The following is a 9,000-nucleotide window of genomic DNA, read 5'->3' on the forward strand; positions in this document are numbered from 1 at the left end:
AAACCATGAAAAAAAACCCAGAAAAATAATGGTGCACTCCAGGGATCAAAACAAATGCCAATATTCTTTAACATCTTCACTAACAACCTAGATGCTGGAACAGAGTGCGTCCTCAGCGAATCTGCAGATGATATGAAACTAGGAGTGGTTGATGCACCACATGGTTGTGCTGCTGTTCAGAGGGGGTATGACAAGGTGGTGAAACAGACTGACATAAGTTCTGCAAATGGAAATGAAAGGTCCTGTACCTGAGGAGGAATAACCCCATGACCCAGCACAGGTTTGGGGATGACTGTCTGGAAAGAGCTGGTAGACACCAAGATGAATGTCAGCAATGTGCATTTGTGGAGAAGAAGGTCAACATTATGAAAAACGTTTCCAGCAGGTCAAGAGCAGTGATCCTCCCCCTCTACACAGCTCTGGTGATTGCTGAGTCTGGGTCTAGGCTTCCCAGTGCAAGAAAAGGATGGACGTCCTTGAGAATTCCAGTGAAGGATCACAACGATGCTTGAGGAATTGGGACATTTGACTATGGACAGAGGCTGAGTGAGCTGGGACTGTTTATACTCAAAAAAAGAAGCCCCAGGGGGATGATGTCAATGTGAGTAAATATCTGATTGGAGGAGGAGTAAAGAAGTCAAAGCCAGGCTCTTCTCAATGCTATCCAGTGTCTGGACTAGAGGCAATGGGCACAAATTAAAATGTAAGAAATTTCACTTAAACATAAGAAAAGGTTTTATACTGTCAGAGTGTTCAAACACTGGAACAGCTTACCCGAAGTGAATGAGTACTGTCTGTCCTCCGAGATATTCAAAACACAGCTGTTATAGTTGATCCAGCTTTCAGCAGGAGGATTGGACTAGATAACCCCATGAGACCCCTTATGATCTCAGAATCCCATGACTCCCTGATTTTATATCATTTTTTTTCACCTAAGGTTATAGAGGACAACAAGTTAAACTCTGTAAAGGGTTATTGGGCACAAATGATAATATTTGGTATCTGGATACCAGTAACACCGGAGGGACTGAAACTGATTGGAGTCATCCCACAGTCTTCCATAACACAGAATGAAAGGAAGGAGAGAACATGAAACCTTTGGTCTACATTTTGTTCTTTGTGAGTCCGTAAAAAAGTTTTTATTTGAAAAGCAGAAAATGTTAAGGTCTATCTCTATTTGCTGAAGGACAAAGATCTTAATCATACTTTAGCAAATTTATAGTTAGCCATAATCCATTCTGTTTACTTCGGATGATATCACAAAGAATATGGAATGAATGACATGTCTATTTTAAAGTACTAACAAATTATTTTAAATCAAATATTTTTATTTTTTTATTAATATAGTATTGTTTCGCAGTGTCTTGCAGAAACTATTGATATTGTGGAATCTTTTTGTATAGGCAAACTCTGCAAATTTTTTAAAATAAAAATATCAATTGAGTTTCCTGCTACAAGTGGTACATTGAGGAAAGACAAAATTTCAACACATTGCACTGTGCAGATCTCCATTAGACACACTATAAAGTATAGAGGATTATCAGGATCAAAATAGAATATTACTAGAGGTGAAATGGAAAATTAATTTCTGCTCGCTTTGTGATTTGCTGACACACACAGAGGACAGGAGTCACTTTGCATTGACACACTATTTCTGGAGTAAGGCTGCCTGTCAGCTGGCAAGTGCTGATGCAAAGGTAACCGATCTTGGGAAAAACATGGATCCATAATAGGCATAAACGAACTTCTCTGAGAGAAAGTTTAAAATAGATATATCTGATACTTTGTTTGTATGACATACACTTTCAAGTCCATAATAATCTTGATGTGAAAGAGTGAAATGTATTTCTTAGCATATACGGGCTCCATTCCCTTTCCTGTCATCAGAATCAGATGTACACATCTCAGTTCCACAGAAAGCATTTTTTCTTGAGGGACTTTAGTTTTATAACACTAACTAGTGAAACTGCTTTAACCCTAGTAATCCGATGCCCAGGAAGAAACTGTATCTGAGTCCTGAGATGTAATTTAAGGCTTGATAATGGCAGGGTTTTTCATAGTGGGGAACGCTCAGCATTTGCACATGCTGCTGAGCTCTTTTAAAACAAAGATGTCACTAATATGAATAAGTATTATATAAGCAGCAATGAGTGGAGGTTTTCAGTCTTTAAAGGTAAATACGTAATTTCAGAAGAAAGAATGGAGATGAACCTCTGGGAAACGTCTGAAAAAAAAAAAAAACATCTACCAGCCTTGGACATATTCTGTTTTTCCACCAATTTCATGCCCATGGACTGAATATCTCAGTGCCTGTCTCACCGGGTAACAAAAGAGCACCTTGGGAAACAAATCAATTTGCCAGATCTCTGCTTTATCCTGGCACTGCAGGAGAGGCAGGAAGGCTCTGTCTGGTGCCTCATCATGCCCCAAGTTCTTGTGAGCCATGATGCCAAAAGAAATGGCTGAAAACAAGAAAGAAAGGGAAAGAAGAGGTACTGGTGGGGACTGGGAGGACAGAAGATGTTTAGGGCACTCCTGGGAGTGCTGAAAGAGTACGTGCACACTGGGGACTGCAGGGGAAGTTATTCTACCAGCATGTAACTCTTTCAGATAGAGACAGTCCGAGTGTGACCTTCGTGCAAACAGCTATGAGGCACAGCACTGTGAGATCATGCTCCTCACAGCACCACCCTGACCACTGAAGAAGAGTGTCCTGCCCAGAAACAGTTGTGGGAGTCTTAGAAGGGGTGGAAAATGCTGTCAGTCAGTGACTGTCAGGTCACTAAAAGGACTGATTTGGAAAGAAATAAATACTTCTCTCTGAACAAGGTGGGCATTCGAGTTACTGCTGAGCAGTAAAGGCTTTCCCAAAGTACTTGAATCCAGCTTCCCTTTTGATCACCTCACTAGTGCTTTTCTTCATCTTCTGCTTCCTGGTCCCTACTGCACATCTCCCTGTCTCTTCTTCTCTCCTGTTCCACCCCATTCATCTGCTCTTTTACTGAAACCTCAGAGCCACTCCAGTTTGCAATGGAGAGCACTGTCAGGGCAACACTTCTGTCACAGCACGTACTGCTAAGGTTTCTCTCAGAATCCCAGAGTGTCAGGGGTTGAAGGGCCCTGGAAAGCTCATCCAGTGCAATCCCCCCATGGAGCAGGAACACCCAGATGAGGTTACACAGGAAGGTGTCCAGGCGGGTTGGAATGTCTGCAGAGAAGGAGACTCCACAACCTCCCTGGGCAGCCTGGGCCAGGCTCTGCCACCCTCACTGGGAAGAAGTTTCTTCTCATATTTAAGCAGAACATCTTGTGTTCCAGTTTGAACCCATTACTCCTTGTCTTATCACTGGTTGTCACCGAGAAGAGCCTGGCTCCATCCTCCTGACACTTGCCCTTTACGTATTTATAAACATGAATGAGGTCACCCCTCAGCTCCTCTTCTCCAAGCTAAAGAGCCCCAGCTCCCTCAGCCTTTCCTCATAAGGGAGATGCTCCACTCCCTTCATCATCTTCATTCTGTCTGTACTATGAAGGTAGGACTGCTCTGACTGAACAGGTATATCTAACACGCTGCCTCTTGGCACTATGCAATCAATTGTCCATTTTGAGACAATGTGTGCAGCGCACCCTGTGGGATCTCTGATGAACCATCCGACAGAGAACACTACAGCAACATTTCTGCTTCTCTGTGCAAAATGAGACCTAACCTGTTGTTCTTCATCTTGTGCAATTTATTGTTTATTTGTAGTTTGAATAGTTTGCACTTGTCCTTATGGAGTTACATCTCTTGTCTGAATGGACTGTTTCAGTTTACTTTTCCAGTGTAACATTTTCAGCCCTGTCTTCTGGCACGTTGGCAGCCTCTTAACTTTTGGGACCACCTAAAATTTCACTAGGAAAACTTCTGTAATCTACCATCCGCATATTAGTAGCAGTGTTCATCTCAACTCGTTGCTGCACAGCGCCATACATCCATTTTGAGAGTGACTGTGTGATTGCTACTCTTTCAGCAGAGAGGGTTTCTCTAGTATTTTGATCTCAGCCTTTATGTCCCCAGAATATCTGTGTGTTTTAAGGAAATATCAGGACTTCTCAGAAGTTTTACTGAAGTTACTTGCTGTTTTTCTTCTATCCTGAAGCCTCTCAAAATGTCACAGAACATTTAAGTATGGTTTGTTTTTGACAGATCTGTGTAGGCTACTATTCAATAGGCAAATGAACAAACATTGTCATCAGACTTAAGAACGACTAGAAAATAATATTATTATATAGACTTGGTGCTCAGAACTAAATGGATCCTATAATTTCACAAATGCAGAATGGCCCAGGAATAAAGTTTTCAGTATCAACAAAGATCTCATGAAAACATGAGAAGGACAAGACATTCTACAGAGTGAATGATGATGTAGCAAAATGGCAAAGTCTGAGAAGATTTTTATATTGATTAAAATATTAGATCATGTTACGAAAGCAACTCTTTTGGGTTCTTGCAAACAGGAGCATGATACTTGAAACCTGTGCTAAGCAGTATGTAAGGGATCCTTCCCAGTGGGCAGTAAGGAAATGGATGCCTTAAGAAGATATACCTTGATCCCTATGACAGGAGCCATGGCTTTAGCAGATATAGAAAACTGTTGCCACTGTTTTCGTAATCCCATTACAAGCTTTCTGAAAAAAAAGCATGAGATATCTGATAAATCTGTTTTGGCCAGCAAAAAGCCAAAAGACAAAATAAAAAACCCCAAACAAACCCCAGTGTCTCTTATTCTCCAAAGGGTGGTAAAGAAGAATGTGGAACAAAGGATGCAAGGAGATCTGTAGAAAAAAATTGAAAAGAGATTCCACATCAGAAATTCAAATTCAGAAATGATGTTAATGGATAAAAAATAGCTGAAGTTACGTAGCTCAGATGACCTTCAGAATGCCTTTCAGTGTTAAAACCTGCGTTACATATTTGTTTCATGTTTTTCCATAATTGTAGATGGGAAATGTATGCATAGTTGAAAGAATGGGAACTAAAACCTTGATCCCTCCTCTCTGCACTGAGTGCCTCTGGCTCCTTCTCGCCTGGCCTCGCTGCTGCGTGTGGGTGTAGCTGGAAGACGGCAGCTTCTACCAGCACATCAGTTCTGCTGTCCGAAGGGGGAGATGTGGCTGTGATCTTCTAGCCTGAGAGGTTATTTATGCCATATATGGTCATGTGAAACTGTCAAACTGGGAGTCAACTACAGAAAAAAAAGCAACAACCAAGCAACCAAACCAAACCAAACCAAACACAACACCACCACAAACAAACAAAAACAAAAGCAAAACCAAAAAACCCCAAAACAAACACAAAAAAACCCCCATAATAGCTGTACTGCAGAACAGGGAAAATGTGTTTATCCTAAGAGCCATCTCAATAAAACAAGTGTTGATAAAACAGTAGAGAAAGATTCACTTATCCTTATCTGCAACAAGTGCAGCTCAGAATTATTAAAATGTCCATGAAAATAGATGGACTAGTTCATGATGAGTGACCTGAATAGACTGGATTGTTTAGTCTAGTAAGATGAAGCTGGTACAAGATGGATTTATCTGTATAACTCTACCAAGGGAAAAAAAAAAAAAAAAAAGAAAAGAAAAAGGAGGAAAAAAATCTCTTTAGGTTGAAGGGAAATGTTGGGAGTAAAATGAATGACCATATGCTAATTCATTTTGAGAATCTGAGGTACATTTCTGATCCTCAAACACCTACATGCTAGATCTATCTTCTGAGAATTTTAGAGGCAAACAAATACATTTTCTAGAAATTCAGAACTGGAAAGATACCATAACATTCTGGTCATTGCAGTGGTAAGCACCAGATCACAAATTTTTCTCCATTCCTGTATTGTTCTTCATTATAACTAGTAGCAATTTGAGACCCAATTAGATTACAAAATTGATTGTAAGACATGTTGATTGATACAGACTGGAGAAGTGTCTAGTTCTATGTTCCTATCTGTTTTCTCTTGCCTTCAGTTTAAAGATCAACCCTCTTTTTGTCCCACCTGGACCGTGAGGAGTACAATGTCCTTCTGCTCAAGAACTGTTGGCAGTGTCATGGATAACAATTGAATGACAGGGATATCTGTCAAATTTCTGTTTGGCCAGATTCGTAGAGCAGAAACTGTATTATTATTATTTAGGTAAATTAATATGCCAAAATCCCCACTCAGCAATAGCATCACAGAATCACAGAAAGCATTTAACAGAAATTTTCGTAAGATGCCAAACATTTCTAACCCTTAGAGAATTGCTTGAGGAAGAACAATAGAACTTCTAAATATTGAATTTATAACAAGGGGTGGGAATATTACACTGACTGTTGGTGGCTTTTCATCTTGTTTGTTGTGGGGTTTTTTTGTTTTGGTTGGTTGTTTTTTTTGTTGTTTGTTTGGTGTTTTGTTGTTGGGTTTGTGGTGCTTTTTGTTGCTTTGTTTTTGTTTCTTTCTTTGTTTGACTTTGCTTCTCTTTGTTTATGTTATTAGCAGGAGATTGCTGCTCCCTCTGCCCTCTGGCACCCACCTGCATTGTCTTCTGGATGAGCTGCTCGCTGGAGGTTATACAATACGGGCTACAGAAAGGGTTCATTCATGCCACATTGTACTCGCTGATTGTGACCCTGAATGCGGAATCACATTCCGCCTGCACATGCCTAACACTTTGTTGACCTGCATCAGAAAAGCCACGAAGCTCTACTGAAAGCAGCAGCCAAACTTCCTTGCTATGCAGATAATCCACTGTTTAGTAGATGCCATGCCGCTCAGGCTCTTCCCAAGCAATCCATGTAGCCATTGCATGTGTGGGTTGTTTCCTGGGCATGTTAACAAGCCCTTTTCTGTTGGCAAGACTGGCATGAACATCTCAGCTGGGGACATGAAGGAACTGCTGCTCTGGTGAGAGCGAACTGGTGGAAGGCCAGCACCCAGAGCTAAATGCAGAGCACCATCAACAGTCCTGTTTCCCTACAGCTATGGGAAGACCTATAACAGGGCTGTCCTGTCATGGCAGGGGACCAACATTTTTCTCTGGAAGGGAAAAGACTGTCAGATTGACACACTGTCTGGGATGCTTTCATACTCTGGAGGGGGTATGTTATATTAGCTGCACTGGACCAGAGCAGCGAAGCAGCTCCAAGACCCCTCTCTGGCCCAGGTTTCCTTCCCGTCCCTCCCCTTAGGAGAATCATGTCACTGCTGTTCTCTCGCAGGGCTGACAGTGACTGGCTGTGGCAGTGAGGTCCCCGGTGTTTCCAGTCCTCCCTGTTCAGTGCGTCTGGTACGACATTAGAAGGGGGCACAAGAGTCCAGGCTCACAGCATGGGGACCTAGCACATCTCTACCAAGGCTCATTCTTTTTCACACTGCTGTAGGGGTGGATTTCCCAAACTACACCCCCCACTCACTGTCTTCTTTTTCCAAAAGCTCTGGGAACTGCTTGGTAACATTACAATGGAGGGAGAGCAGGATGCGTCTAAGCATGGAGCACATTGCTGTGTGAAATCTTCCATGGTAAAATTCAGGGAACTTCTTGAAATTCTGATGCCCTGAATTGTATAAATCCTTGTGTTCTTATTACAGGCACAGATCATATATTCTGTGCAGCTGACAGAGTCAAATGCTACACTGACACCCTAGAGATTATAATCTTCCTCTCAAATTTTAAGGTGTCAGTGAAGAACAAGCTCCACGTTACTGAAACCCAACCCCAAGGGGCAATGAAATTACCATCCACAAAAATAGCTGTCTGGTCTGGGATCCTTAGGAATGTATCACTGACAGAATTCCTCTGGCCAAGGCAATGCAGATGTTCATATTAAATTAGATCTCACCTGGTCCTTCCAAACCAGCAACATCAATTTGAAGAAGCTACTTGCACAGGTCATGTGTGAGGCAGTAGAAACAGTTCTCTGTCTCATTTCAGCCTGTTACAGGGTCAGAAAAAGAGATGATCTGGAGGGGATATTCACGGGCAACAATAGGGCTGGCCATACAAGCATCCCAGGCACACCAAGGCAGGACTCACACCTGCATATTAGTAGGTTCCTCAGGGGCCTCTCTATCCACCAGCAGCCAGTTTGCAAACACAGAGTTCAGAAGCACACTCTGACTGCCTCTTCTCCAGCATTCCATCCCTTGGGAGAGAAACAGCTGGTTAAATCCAGGACCTTAATAACTCTAGCAATTGTAGAAAGACTGTGCATGTGAGTGTGAAGGGAGGGTCTGCCCATGACATGGTAGAACGATATTTCTTCTTGGATCCTGGCATCCTTGCTGACTTTTCCTTGTAATGCCCATGAGGTATCTTTGTGGGCTGTATCTTTGGCCTACTGCCCACCTGCCCTGTTGATGGCTTTGGCGAAGACTCTTTTTGTGTGATCTTTAGTTTAGTTTAGTTTAGTTTAGTTTAGTTTAGTTTAGTTTAGTTTAGTTTAGTTTAGTTTAGTTTAGTTTAGTTTAGTTTAGTTTAGTTTAGTTTAGTTTAGTTTAGGTGGATGATAGAAGTTCATGACTCACCTGTGCTGACACAACCTCCCCTAAACACTCACATAATATCTGCTATACCAATATGTTGTAGGGATGCAGGAGTCCAGCTGAGAGATTTCTTGCCTGTGATACAGCTGCTTCCATCCTGTGGCTTTCTTTAAAGGCTTCATTTTAATGCTACATATAGGAAATAGTGCAAGATGTAAAGGCAGGTCATCGCCCTCTACCTGTCGGGAGCTTTTAACTCAGGTATGTGCACTGGCCATTTTGGCAGCCCTTCACTGGATCCTCTCCAGTTTTTCCAGAACCCTCTTGAACTGCAAAGCCCAAAATGCAACACTGTGTTCCAGGTGTGACTGCACCAGCTCCAAGTACAGGAGGCAAAGCAAATTCTTCCAGTTGGTTGGACACAGTGTTCCTGATGCAGCTCAATACAGGATTTGCTTTCCTCACAGCGAGGAAGCACTGCTGGCTTACATTCAAACTAGCA

The sequence above is a fragment of the Streptopelia decaocto genome (genome assembly GCF_964273445.1).
Source record: "Streptopelia decaocto genome assembly, chromosome: 16".
Classification (NCBI taxonomy): Eukaryota; Metazoa; Chordata; class Aves; order Columbiformes; family Columbidae; genus Streptopelia; species Streptopelia decaocto.